This window comes from Rutidosis leptorrhynchoides, chromosome 5 (assembly GCF_046630445.1).
Source record: "Rutidosis leptorrhynchoides isolate AG116_Rl617_1_P2 chromosome 5, CSIRO_AGI_Rlap_v1, whole genome shotgun sequence".
Classification (NCBI taxonomy): Eukaryota; Viridiplantae; Streptophyta; class Magnoliopsida; order Asterales; family Asteraceae; genus Rutidosis; species Rutidosis leptorrhynchoides.
Window position 1 is genome coordinate 71560459 of NC_092337.1, and position 15295 is coordinate 71575753.

Below are 15295 nucleotides of genomic sequence, written 5' to 3' on the forward strand. Positions count from 1 at the left end.
TATAGGAGCTCTTAAACTTCTTCAAATAACAGCAATGATCTGTAGAACTTCTCACGAATCATGTCTTCTCCATGAAATTATCAAATTTCAAATACCACTGTCTGGGAGCTTGTTTCAAACCATACAAGCTTCTCTTTAGATTACACACAAGATTCTCCTTTCCTTTGACACAAAACCCCTCTGGTTGAGACATATAAATGTCTTCTTCAATGTTGCCATGCAGGAAGGCTGTTTTAACATCCAACTGTTCTAAGTGTAACTTCTCGGTTGCCACCATACTTAGAACTAATCTGATAGTCGTCATCTTCACTACTGGAGAAAAGATTTCAGCATAGTCGACTCCTTTCTTTTGTTGAAATCCTTTGACAACTAATCTTGTTTTGTATCGTTTAGAACCATCCGCTTCATCTTTGACTCTGAAAACCCATTTATTCTGTAAGACCCTTTTTCCTGGTGGTAACTTGGTCAACTTCCAAGTTTGATTTTTCAATAAAGATTCCGTCTCGCTTTTCATAGCCTGCTCCCACTGGAACGAATCTTTCACCTTCATTGCCTCAGAATAACTTTTTGGTTCCCCATTTTCTGTCAAAAGAAGATAGTTAACTGTTGGACTAAACCTCTCTGGCTGTCTTGTAACTCGTGTAGATCTCTTGACCCAATTGGACTGGTCAGATTGTGGTGGGGGCTGTGGGGTCTGCTCATCATCAGAATCTGAGCTCCCACTATCTGAAGTCTGCTCGTGATCAGATTCCGAGCTTTCACTGTTAGGAACTCCCACTGGAGCTTCAATTTCATACACTGGAGTTTCCCTTTCATCTTCTCTAGTTGTCTCTGTGTTAACCTCAAATTCAACTGATTCTTTTTCTTTTGGTGTTGAGTTGAAATCCTTGTACGATTCTGCTTCATTGAAGGTGGCATGTTTACTTCTGATAACATGTTTTCCCTTATTATCCCATAACCTGTAACCCATGTCATCTCCCGCATAACCAATGAACACGTACTTCTTTGCTTTTGCATCGAGTTTGCAACCATCTTTATTAATATCATATGCACTGCACCCAAAGATTTTTAGATGCTCATAACTAATTGCTTTACCTCTCCATTCTTCTTCGGGTATTTTGAAATCAAGCGAAGTTGAAGGAGAACGGTTGATCAAATAAGCGGCAGTGCTTACTGCATTAGCCCATAGAGTCTTTGGTAACCCACAATTAAGTCTCATGCTACGTGCTCTCTCATTTAAAGTACGATTCATTCTTTCTGCAACTCCGTTTTGTTGTGGAGTACCTGGAACCTTCTTGATCATCCGAATGCCATGATCAGCACAATAGTTAACGAATTCGGTGCTGATGTATTCTCCTCCATTATCCGACTTCAAGCATTTTACCTTCAAATCACAAGATAATTCAACAGCAGATTTCTATTTCTTAAAAGCTTCAAATACATCAGATTTATTTTTAAGAAAGTAAACCCATACCTTGCGTGTTGAATCATCGATGAAAGTAACATAATAGCGTGCTCCTCCCAATGAAGAAACAGGAGTAGGCCCGTGTAGTGACCCGAAAATTTTCGACTAATTTTAAACCGAACTCTCGATACGATTTAATATATTTTGACATGATAAGCTAAGTCTGTTATCTTGAGTCTCAAAATTTTTGAACTGTTTCTATTCATTCATTGGACCTTCGACTATTCCCGACGATTCACGAACAATTATTTTTAAACAAATGTGTGTGTGTATATATATATATATATATATATATATATATATATATATATATATATATATATATATATATATATATATATATATATATATATATATATATATTCTATACATAAATAATATTATATATTGTAATCTATAACAATTAAAGATTCAATATATTAATTACTAAACAGGATAAAATTAATAAATTGTATTACGAGTTTGAATATAAATGTTATATTAATATTACATTCATTACTTTCATTATTATTATTATTATTATTATTATTATTATTATTATTATTATTATTATTATTATTATTATTATTATTATTATTATTATTATTATTATTAATAGTGTATCATTAATATTATTATATAAAATATATGTATACATGTATATATAATTTGATATGTTATAGTATTGTTATTACTAATATTATTATTATCATTAATAATATTAGAATTAGTACAACTAGTATTATTATTAATATTAATATGAGTATTATATTAAAAACTATTACTATATCTATATTATGATTATTAAAATTGGCAAAAATCTAAACAGATATATATATAAGTACATATACAAAATACAGTTATATATAAATATATAAATACAGATGTAGATATAATTTATTATAGCCATATACAATGATAAATACACAATTACGTATTCTGTTTCCTATCACCATCAACTTTTACAAAATTCTTGATCCTCTACTCATGATTTGTACTAAAACTGATTCATCACAATCTCCATTCAGAGATACAAAACAAAATGTGTTATATATCAAAGTCATAAATCGTATGAATCAAAATTCAATTATAAGAATCAAACAAATTGTATTGAAAGTCTGTTTAACTTTTCTACTTTTCTTCTGACAGAAGATATGTTATCGAACAAATCAAAGCTACAAAACAAACTGTAATCGAATCTTGTTACTGTATTACTCTCTCCTTTACACTCTATAATTGATACAATTCAGGATGAAACAGAAGAAGAAAAATCAATAAAAATTAGAGAATCTGTTTTACACCGATTCAATTGTCCTTCCTATCTGTTAATAGTAATTGAGTTGAATAACTTACAGCTATAAGACAATTGATCAATCACATATCGTAACAAATTCAGTTGCACATCCTTATCTACTTTTCTTTTTCTTGTTTGTTACTCTTGGCTCGAATACTTCTGTCAACTTTCTTAATCTTCTTTTATTTTGTTGGAATCTCTTTGGATTGGTTCTTCGTGTCGACACCCTCTTCAATATAAAACAAATCGATCGTACTTTTGAATTCTATTTCAATCATTCAAATACACAATATAAATATCCGATACGGCAATTGTAAAAAGGAAAAAGAAAATATTAAGATATACATACATAGTCATATAATACTTACACATATATGTTACATTACGGAGAGGGATAGGAATCATCACGGACTACTACAACATCATCATCCTGTAGCAAGAAACCATCGAAAACCATCACGTTTCTCTTGTTTTCGTTTGCTATGAACCACCAAAACGAACCTCACCTTTCTTATTTAAACAATCACCACCACCACCTCCTTTACTCTCACGCTACTATATTGTTGTTGTTACTATCTATTGTTTCCAGCCTAAAATAAAACCAAAACAACTTTGCTGAAATTTCTGTTTTTGCTGCAACTATAAGCGTCTCCATATTTTTTTTCTCTATCCTCTCTCTCACATATTTCGGTTTTCATTTAGAACCAACCACCCAAACTCTCATCACATCTTTTCCATGATAACCTCATATAAAACCTTTTTAATTTCTGTTTCATTGCTGCACCATCGAATCACCAACAAAACACTATCATAGTTTTTCTCCTCTTTTCCTTTTTCGTTCCAAGCTGCTGTGAACTTGCCTTTGGTTTATTTTATCACGAAATAAAATAGGTGGTATAGGTTCACCATTTAAAAAGTTACCAACCTGTTTTTATATATTGCATTGTGCATTTGGAACTAGTGAGAAGTTGATGGTCGACACCATCATACACATAAATCCCCACTTGCAGATATAGCCAAACTTGTTAATACAACCGAATGCCCCACTTGATTTACCAAAAGTGTGATATGGTGATAAAGGTGAAGTGATAATAATATTGAATTATTGATAATGGGAGATGATGCATTGGAAATACCCCACTCACCACTTATTTCGGCTAGTGGGATGAAAAGTGAATAAAAAGCTTTGAGACAAATTCGCATTAGGAAGCCAACTACAACATATTTTTTGGCCGATTTTTTTTTTAGTGGAGAACATTTTTAATTTGAGGGACCATAATGTTTATAAGGTTGATTGCCGTGAAACATGAGGATTATGATATTATTGAAAACTTACAAAATGGAACAAGGGAAAGTTTATGGCCGACAACATGGCTAGACATTTTGATATTTTTATGATGATCATGTTAAAATGGTGAAATGAGAATGATGGGTGTCACGGTTATACTGTGATGATGATGTACGATGATGTTCTAGGGGTGACTAGTATTAGGGTTAATGGCGAACACTTTGATACAGTAATGAACCGAAATCAGAAGTTGGTTACAGCAAGTACTTGGCCGAGTTATATCATTTTGCTAGCGGGCTGTTATTTTCTTTTTAACTTGGGCTTAGTTTAATTATTATAAAAACGGGCTGGAGGATTATTTATAATTGGGCTTCTATGTTGGGCCGAGATCATTCCATAAAACTCTATAGTTGTTCGATGTAAGAAGATTAAGGAGACAGGCGTTTATGGCTTAATTAAATCTAGGTGTAAGTTTAATCAGAAAATCAAGAATGGAGGAGTGGTTTAGGAGTGTTCGCTGGTGAGCTAGAAGTCGGGGTTCGAGCCCCGTCTCGGGCATTTCTTTTTAGAAAAAGATCCTAAGGGTATACACTTTTATTATTATTATTATCATTTTTATTATTATTATTATTATTATTATTATTATTATTATTATTATTATTATTATTATTATTATTATTATTATTATTATTATCATCATCATCATCATCATCATCATCATCATTATTATTATTATTATTATTTTTTACTACTACTACTACTACTACTAATATTATTAAATACATAATAAGAAAAGAAAAAAAAAATGATAACTATCATGAATATAATTATAAGTAATCCTTATTAAAAGATTATATTTATAAGTTATGTAAATATTAATAAATATAAAACCATTTTTATTTTAAATACTAATTTAACTTATATACGCTTAAATATATAAAAACGTATTTTGAAATAAGTATCTAATAAATTTAATTAACTTTTTAATTATTAAAATATTAAGATGAATATGAAAGTATATATATATATACATAACAATTAAAATATAGATTGTACTAAAATAAGTTCTTTATATTATTTGATATATATTATTAATATAGGTTCGTGAATCCGAGGCCAACCCTGTATTGTTCAAAATCGTCAAATGTATTTTTACTACAAAATACAGTATGGTGAGTTCATTTGCTCCCTTTTTACTCTTTACGTTTTTGGGCTGAGAATACATGCAAATGCTTTATTAACTGTTTTACAATATTTATATGCGTGAGTTCATTTGATTCCCTTTTACTCTTTACATTTTTGGGACTGACAATACATGCGCTGTTTTTACAACTGCTTTATTAAATGCTTTTGAAATATATTTTGCACTGCGAATACATGAAATGCTTTTATAAATATTTGACGAGATAGACACAAGCAAAACATTCCTCGAATGAATTGTGTGGACATGATAATTGCCACCATTGAATTATGTGGACATGATAATTACCACCGTTGAATTATGTGGACATGATAATTGCCACCGTTGAATTATGTGGACATGATAATTACCACCATTGAATTATGTGGACATGATAATTGCCACCAAGTGATGTGAATGTTATGTATCGAGAGAATGATTTTTATACACAGGTTATGTGTATTAGTTTTTGTGCACGAGATATGTGTACGGTTACTAAGATTTATGAAAAATGGATTGCGTACACGAGAAAGGTGTACTGTATTTAAAAGATATCGCATGTACATTACAGAGGGGTATAGGATTCGGGCCCATTTGTACCATGCAGGATTTAAATCTTGTGGTCTATCAAAATGATGAATTTAATTGTTTTATGATAAACCTATGAATTCACCAACCTTTTGGTTGACACTTTAAAGCATGTTTATTCTCAGGTATGAAAGAAATCTTCCGCTGTGCATTTACTCATTCTAGAGACATTACATGGAGTCGTTTAAGGCTTATAGATGTCAGTTCATCGCGATGATACCATATGTTATTGTATTCGTTCAGGAAGAATTTGGACGGGGTATGACATGTGGTATCAGAGCGGTGGTCTTAGCGAACCAGGTATGCATTAGTGTGTCTAACAGGTAGTTGTTATGATGCATTAGTGAGTCTGGACTTCGACCTAGAAGTTGTTAGGTTACATTAATGAGTCTGGACTTGAACCTGGTCTGCATGTCAAAAGTTTTGCATATCATTCCATGTAGAAAAATATCTACCTATCATTTTCAGTCTCGACGCGTCTTATTGCAATTATTGCATAGATGGTGTACAGACAAATTCATATCCCATCACATTAAACCTTGTCTGACACATCTCCTTAATTTCCTCCTTAATCTACGGAATCTTCTGTACTATATATAAGTATTAGGTATTCTATGTAATTAGAATATCATCCGATATCCGAAAATCATTTCACATCAAAAATCCTTTATCTAACCATGCTAGAGGAATTCTGCAACTAGTTCAAGTTCCTCGGATTTCAACAGCAACTCCGATATGGATTTCTACTCGAGCTCCGAAAGCAGTGTAACCGGAATGAATCAACCAATCAGCCATCGTCAATTCTGGATGAATTGGGGCTGAGGTCGTAGTCAACTTAATCAATGAGACGAAAAGAAGGCGATCATTTTCACCAACCAAATTCACCTCTTGGCGATGAACCTGAAGCACTTACCGGCGAACCTGTTCGAGACACCATTTTCTCTCTCATTTCCAGAGTATCTCGACACAATTATATTCTATCCACAATTCTAAACCTTATTCATCCGCTCGTTCTGACCGACAATCATCCCGTAGTAATAAGTCATCGAGCTTCGCACCCGAGTTGTAGCTTTGAAAAAATATGGTGTAAAATGTACCAGCTTCAGCAACATTACAGGCATCAACAGTACCACCAACAATAACATCCGCATTCCAAGCCCCAATTTCACAATCTATCCCACGAACATCAATATCATACGCACCGTAGATACCAAGGAGTATCAACAGCAATTAACGATGAAGTATTGATCCATAACTTCATTAATATTCTGCGAAAAATATGTGGTTCCTAATAGTTTTAGAGATTACTTATTCTAGCTCAAACCGAAAAAACAAATGAGATTAATATCATATTAACTCATTAAATCCATGATTACATCCGAAGAAAATATATATGTATATATGTTTTCATAAAGATTGTAATTAAAAAATTCTCTTGTACAAATTGTTAATGGTGAAAATATTTTAACGGGTAGGTAATACCCGAGGAATATTTATATTTCACATTAATAAGTTACACTGTACATTCTTTAATTTAGATTCAGCAGTGGTTAACAACACTGCTCAAATTCACACATATACGTATCCGTTCACCAAAGAACAACTATTTTCATCCAAGTCCAATTTCATATTCGGATTTTGACCGATCAGAATCCAAATCAAGATTTGACAAGTGGCATAGTGAAGAAAATAATGAACAAAATAAAATTGATTAGTAACCAATTAATTAACTACGTAAAACTTTAAAACTATATTAACCAAATCCTAGCTAACTGTTCCTAGCTAACTGTTCCTATATGACTATTTCCTTAAAATATACTAGTTTTGGTGGAACTATTGAACTATTGGACTATTTGACTACTATCATGGACAATTAAAAAGTATTAAAAGAGTAGAAAATACTAAATACAATACATTTCGACTTAAAAGATCGTAAATAAATTACATCTACTACAGTTAAATATTTCATCAAGTTTGCCACTTGATTTCATCTTAAACCTCATTTGTATCTTGACGATTACAATCCGCGTTCAAACCCTTTATGATCCTTGAAACCCCTCAATTAAGAAACAATCGAGAGGATGATCCAACCACGCATATCTGTGTCAGATCCTTTGGCATTGCTACTACCAAAAATAACATTGTAATTTTTTTTCAAATTAGCCAATTTTGTCACAGCTCCAGCCAATCAACTTTGACTTTCATTCGGATTAGCCTTATTATAACTTTGATATATAAGTTTGCCTTTCGTCATTGTTACCGGAGAACCCTTTATATCTCATCACATTAGCAGTAAACTTACCGGCAACTTCATTGATTTTTGACTTTTTGAAAAATCATTATATTTGTCGAAACCTCATCCTGTGCCCATTGATAATGCTAAAAACGAACATATATTTCATAGCATTATTCCTCAAGAAAGACAAGCTTTTAGTTGCAATTGTTCTATTTAAAAGTGATATTCGTTTAAATAATAAAAGGTGAAGACAAAAGACAGATTCGACGAATTGAAGACGCAAAGGTCCAAAAAGCTCAAAAGTACAAAATACAATCAAAGTGGTTCCAATTATTGATAAGAAACGTCTCGAAATTACAAGAGTACAAGATTCAAAACGCAAAGTACAAGATATTAAATTGTACGCAAGGACGTTCGAAAATCCGGAACCGGGACATGAGTAAACTCTCAACGCTCGACGCAACGGACTAAAAATTACGAGTCAACTATGCACATAAATATATTATAATATTTAAATAATTCTTAAAATTATTTATATATTATATTTATATTAAAAATCCGTCGGCAAACAAAGAGTCAAAGCTGGGTGAGCTGTAATTTTAAACTCCGCGAGTTGCGGAGTTTGAAGGCAAAAAATTACGCGACTCGCGGAGTTCACCTGGACTCAAATTCCTATAAAAGCCAACGCAGTTCGACGAGTTTTATCATCATAATATCAATCTCTCTATCTATATACGTAGTATATATTTATATTTATATTTATATTTTAATTTTAATTTTAATTCTAATAATAAGGGTATGTTAGCGAATGTTGTAAGGGTGTAAGTCGAAATTCTGTCCGTGTAACGCTACGCTATTTTTAATCATTGTAAGTTATGTTCAACCTTTTTACATTAATGTCTCGTAGCTAAGTTATTATTATGCTTATTTAATCCGAAGTAATCATGATGTTGGGCTAATTATTAAAATTGGGTAATTGGGCTTTGTACCATAATTGGGGTTTGGACAAAAGAACGACACTTGTGGAAATTAGACTATGGGCTATTAATGGGCTTTATATTTGTTTAACTAAATGATAGTTTGTTAATTTTAATATAAAGATTTACAATTGGACGTCCCTATAAATAACCATATACACTCAATCGGACACGATGGGCGGGGTATTTATATGTACGAATAATCGTTCATTTAACCGGATACGGGAATGGATTAATAGCCACTAGAATTATTAAAACAGGGGTGAAATTATGTACAAGGACACTTGGCATAATTGTTAACAAAGTATTAAAACCTTGGGTTACACTCAGTCGACATCCTGGTGTAATTATTAAACAAAGTATTAAAATCTTGTTACAGTTTAAGTCCCCAATTAGTTGGAATATTTGACTTCGGGTATAAGGATAATTTGACGAGGACACTCGCACTTTATATTTATAACTGATGGACTGTTATGGACAAAAACCAGACGGACATATTAAATAATCCAGGACAAAGGACAATTAACCCATGGGCATAAAACTAAAATCAACACGTCAAACATCATGATTACGGAATTTTAAATAAGCATAATTCTTTTATTTCATATTTAATTTCCTTTATTTTATATTTAATTGCACTTCTAATTATCGCATTTTTATTTATTGTTATTGTATTTAATTGCACTTTTAATTATCGTATTTTTTAATTATCGCAAGTTTATTTTATCGCACTTTTATTTATCGCAATTACATTATCGTTATTTACTTTACGCTTTAAATTAAGTCTTTTATTTATTTAATATTTTACATTTTATTTTAACTGCGACTAAAGTTTTAAAATCGACAAACCGCTCATTAAACGGTAAAAACCCCCCTTTATAATAATAATATTACTTATATATATATTTGTATTTTTATAAAATAAAACTAATATAGCGTTAAGCTTTGATTAAAAGATTTTCCCTGTGGAACGAACCGGACTTACTAAAAACTACACTACTGTACGATTAGGTACACTGCCTATAAGTGTTGTAGCAAGGTTTAAGTATATCCATTCAATAAATAAATAAATATCTTGAGTAAAATTGTATCGTATTTAATAGTATTTCCTTGTAAAATTTAGTAGTATTTTATACCCCTTAGCTTTAACTATCACCCATCTGCATCTTGTGACGATAGTTGTCATACCAAAAAGCTTTGATCGTTATTTTGAATCTCGCAGCGTTTCTACATCAACAGTTATATGTATACATATAACATGTATCTTTTAGAATTATGATCTTCCATTCTGAAATTCTGAATAAGCATCCCAATTTACGAAATCAATTCTCGGAGTATTAAAAGAACTGATAAAGCAGCAAAAACTATGAATGACTGTAACAGTCAAAAGTTTGATAATAAAAGAATGGTACGTTGGAAAAAGCTCGGAAAAACATCGAAATCTGCTTTCTACATTATTATATCTTCAATATTTCTATGATATCGTTATATCTTCCTTAGTCGTAAATATCCTCAACATTTCTGAGAGTATCTTTATATCATTTTTGTTCGTAATTATCTTCGCTGTCATTCTATCCTTAGTACATCGTATCAAAAATTGCTTTGACTTCTAAATTCTAGTGAAACCATAGAAGTTTTAAATCCTTGGATATTCTTGAGTAATATTGGAATGAAAGCATGAGTTAATGTAATATAATGACACTTGATCTGAAATGTCCCGTTCTTATTGATTAAAAACGTTCCATATTAATTGATTTCGTTGCAAGGTTTTGACCTCTATATGAGACGTTTTTCAAAGACTGCATTCATTTTTAAAACAAACCATAACCTTTATTTCATAGATAAAGGTTTTAAAAAGCTTTACGTAGATTATCAAATAATGATAATCTAAAATATCCTGTTTACACACGACCATTACATAATGGTTTACAATACAAATATGTTACAACAAAATAAGTTTCTTGAATGCAGTTTTTACACAATATCATACAAGCATGGACTCCAAATCTCGTCCTTATTTAAGTATGCGACAGCGGAAGCTCTTAATAATCACCTGAGAATAAACATGCTTAAAACGTTTCAACAAAAATGTTGGTGAGTTATAGGTTTAACCTATATATATCAAATCATAATAATAGACCACAAGATTTCATATTTCAATACACATCCCATACATAGAGATAAAAATCATTCATATGGTGAACACCTGGTAACCGACATTAACAAGATGCATATATATAAGAATATCCCCATCATTCCGGGACACCCTTCGGATATGATATAAATTTCGAAGTACTAAAGCATCCGGTACTTTGGATGGGGTTTGTTAGGCCCAATAGATCTATCTTTAGGATTTGCGTCAATTAGGGTGTCTGTTCCCTAATTCTTAGATTACCAGACTTAATAAAAAGGGGCATATTCAATTCCGATAATTCAACCATAGAATGTAGTTTCACGTACTTGTGTCTATTTTGTAAATCATTTATAAAACCTGCATGTATTCTCATCCCAAAAATATTAGATTTTAAAAGTGGGACTATAACTCACTTTCACAGATTTTTACTTCGTGGGGAAGTAAGACTTAGCCACTGGTTGATTCACGAACCTATAACAATATATACATATATATCAAAGTATGTTTAAAATATATTTACAACACTTTTAATATATTTTGATGTTTTAAGTTTATTAAGTCAGCTGTCCTCGTTAGTAACCTACAACTAGTTGTCCACAGTTAGATGTACAGAAATAAATCGATAAATATTATCTTGAATCAATCTACGACCCAGTGTATACATATCTCAGTATTGATCACAACTCAAACTATATATATTTTGGAATCAACCTCAACCCTGTATAGCTAACTCCAACATTCACATATAGAGTGTCTATGGTTGTTCCGAAATATATATAGATGTGTCAACATGATAGGTCGAAACATTGTATACGTGTCTATGGTATCTCAAGACTACATAATATACAATACAATTTGATTAAGTTATGGTTGGAATAGATTTGTTACCAATTTTCACGTAGCTAAAATGAGAAAAATTATCCAATCTTGTTTTACCCATAACTTCTTCATTTTAAATCCGTTTTGAGTGAATAAAATTGCTATGGTTTCATATTGAACTCTATTTTATGAATCTAGACAAAAAAAGTATAGGTTTATAGTCAGAAAAATAAGTTACAAGTCATTTCTGTAAAGGTAGTCATTTCAGTCGAAAGAACGACGTCTAGATGACCATTTTAGGAAACATACTTCCACTTTGAGTTAATCATAATTTTTGGATATAGTTTCATGTTCATAATAAAAATCATTTTCTCAGAATAACAACTTTTAAATCAAAGTTTATCATAGTTTTTAATTAACTAACCCAAAACAGCCCGCGGTGTTACTACGACGGCGTAAATCCGGTTTTACGGTGTTTTTCGTGTTTCCAGGTTTTAAATCATTAAGTTAGCATATCATATAGATATAGAACATGTGTTTAGTTGATTTTAAAAGTCAAGTTAGAAGGATTAACTTTTGTTTGCGAACAAGTTTAGAATTAACTAAACTATGTTCTAGTGATTACAAGTTTAAACCTTCGAATAAGATAGCTTTATATGTATGAATCGAATGATGTTATGAACATCATTACTACCTTAAGTTCCTTGGATAAACCTACTGGAAAAGAGAAAAATAGATCTAGCTTCAACGGATCCTTGGATGGCTCGAAGTTCTTGAAGTAGAATCATGACACGAAAACAAGTTCAAGTAAGATCATCACTTGAAATAAGATTGTTATAGTTATAGAAATTGAACCAAAGTTTGAATATGATTATTACCTGTATTAGAATGATAACCTACTATAAGAAACAAATATTTCTTGAGGTTGGATGATCACCTTACAAGATTGGAAGTGAGCTAGCAAACTTGAAAGTATTCTTGATTTTATGTAACTAGAACTTGTAGAATTTATGAAGAACACTTAGAACTTGAAGATAGAACTTGAGAGAGATCAATTAGATGAATAAAATTGAAGAATGAAAGTGTTTGTAGGTGTTTTTGGTCGTTGGTGTATGGATTAGATATAAAGGATATGTAATTTTGTTTTCATGTAAATAAGTCATGAATGATTACTCATATTTTTGTAATTTTATGAGATATTTCATGCTAGTTGCCAAATGATGGTTCCCACATGTGTTAGGTGACTCACATGGGCTGCTAAGAGCTGATCATTGGAGTGTATATACCAATAGTACATACATCTAAAAGCTGTGTATTGTACGAGTACGAATACGGGTGCATACGAGTAGAATTGTTGATGAAACTGAACGAGGATGTAATTGTAAGCATTTTTGTTAAGTAGAAGTATTTTGATAAGTGTATTGAAGTCTTTCAAAAGTGTATAAATACATATTAAAACACTACATGTATATACATTTTAACTGAGTCGTTAAGTCATCGTTAGTCGTTACATGTAAGTGTTGTTTTGAAACCTTTAGGTTAACGATCTTGTTAAATGTTGTTAACCCAATGTTTATAATATAAAATGAGATTTTAAATTATTATATTATCATGATATTATCATGTATGAATATCTCTTAATATGATATATATACATTAAATGTCTTTACAACGATAATCGTTACATATATGTCTCGTTTAAAAATCATTAAGTTAGTAGTCTTGTTTTTACATATGTAGTTCATTGTTAATATACTTAATGATATGTTTACTTATCATAGTATCATATTAACTATATATATATATATATCCATATATATGTCATCATATAGTTTTTACAAGTTTTAACGTTCGTGAATCACCGGTCAACTTGGGTGGTCAATTGTCTATATGAAACATATTTCAATTAATCAAGTCTTAACAAGTTTGATTGCTTAACATGTTGGAAACATTTAATCATGTAATTATCAATCTCAATTAATATATATAAACATGGAAAAGTTCGGGTCACTACAGTACCTACCCGTTAAATAAATTTCGTCCCGAAATTTTAAGCTGTTGAAGGTGTTGACGAATATTCTGGAAATAGATGCGGGTATTTCTTCTTCATCTGATCTTCACGCTCCCAGGTGAACTCGGGTCATCTACGAGAATTCCATCGAACCTTAACAATTGGTATCTTGTTTTGCTTAAGTCTTTTAACCTCACGATCCATTATTTCGACGGGTTCTTCGATGAATTGAAGTTTTTCGTTGATTTGGATTTCATCTAACGGAATAGTGAGATCTTCTTTATCAAAACATTTCTTCAAATTTGAGACGTGGAAATTGTTATGTACAGCCGCGAGTTGTTGAGGTAACTCAAGTCGGTAAGCTACTGGTCCGACACGATCAATAATCTTGAATGGTCCAATATACCTTGGATTTAATTTCCCTCGTTTACCAAATCGAACAACGCCTTTCCAAGGTGCAACTTTAAGCATGACCATCTCTCCAATTTCAAATTCTATATCTTTTCTTTTAATGTCAGCGTAGCTCTTTTGTCGACTTTGGGCGGTTTTCAACCATTGTTGAATTTGGATGATCTTCTCGGTAGTTTCTTGTATAATCTCAGGACCCGTAATCTGTCTATCCCCCACTTCACTCCAACAAATCGGAGACCTGCACTTTCTACCATAAAGTGCTTCAAACGGCGCCATCTCAATGCTTGAATGGTAGCTGTTGTTGTAGGAAAATTCTGCTAACGGTAGATGTCGATCCCAACTGTTTCCGAAATCAATAACACATGCTCGTAGCATGTCTTCAAGCGTTTGTATCGTCCTTTCGCTCTGCCCATCAGTTTGAGGATGATAGGCAGTACTCATGTCTAGACGAGTTCCTAATGCTTGCTGTAATGTCTGCCAGAATCTTTAAATAAATCTGCCATCCCTATCAGAGATAATAGAGATTGGTATTCCATGTCTGGAGACGACTTCCTTCAAATACAGTCGTGCTAACTTCTCCATCTTGTCATCTTCTCTTATTGGCAGGAAGTGTGCTGATTTGGTGAGACGATCAACTATTACCCAAATAGTATCAAAACCACTTGCAGTCCTTGGCAATTTAGTGATGAAATCCATGGTAATGTTTTCCCATTTCTATTCCGGGATTTCGGGTTGTTGAAGTAGACCTGATGGTTTCTGATGCTCAGATTTGACCTTAGAACACGTCAAACATTCTCCTACGTATTTAGCAACATCGGCTTTCATACCCGGCCACCAAAAATGTTTCTTGAGATCCTTGTACATCTTCCCCGTTCCAGGATGTATTGAGTATCTGGTTTTATGAGCTTCTCTA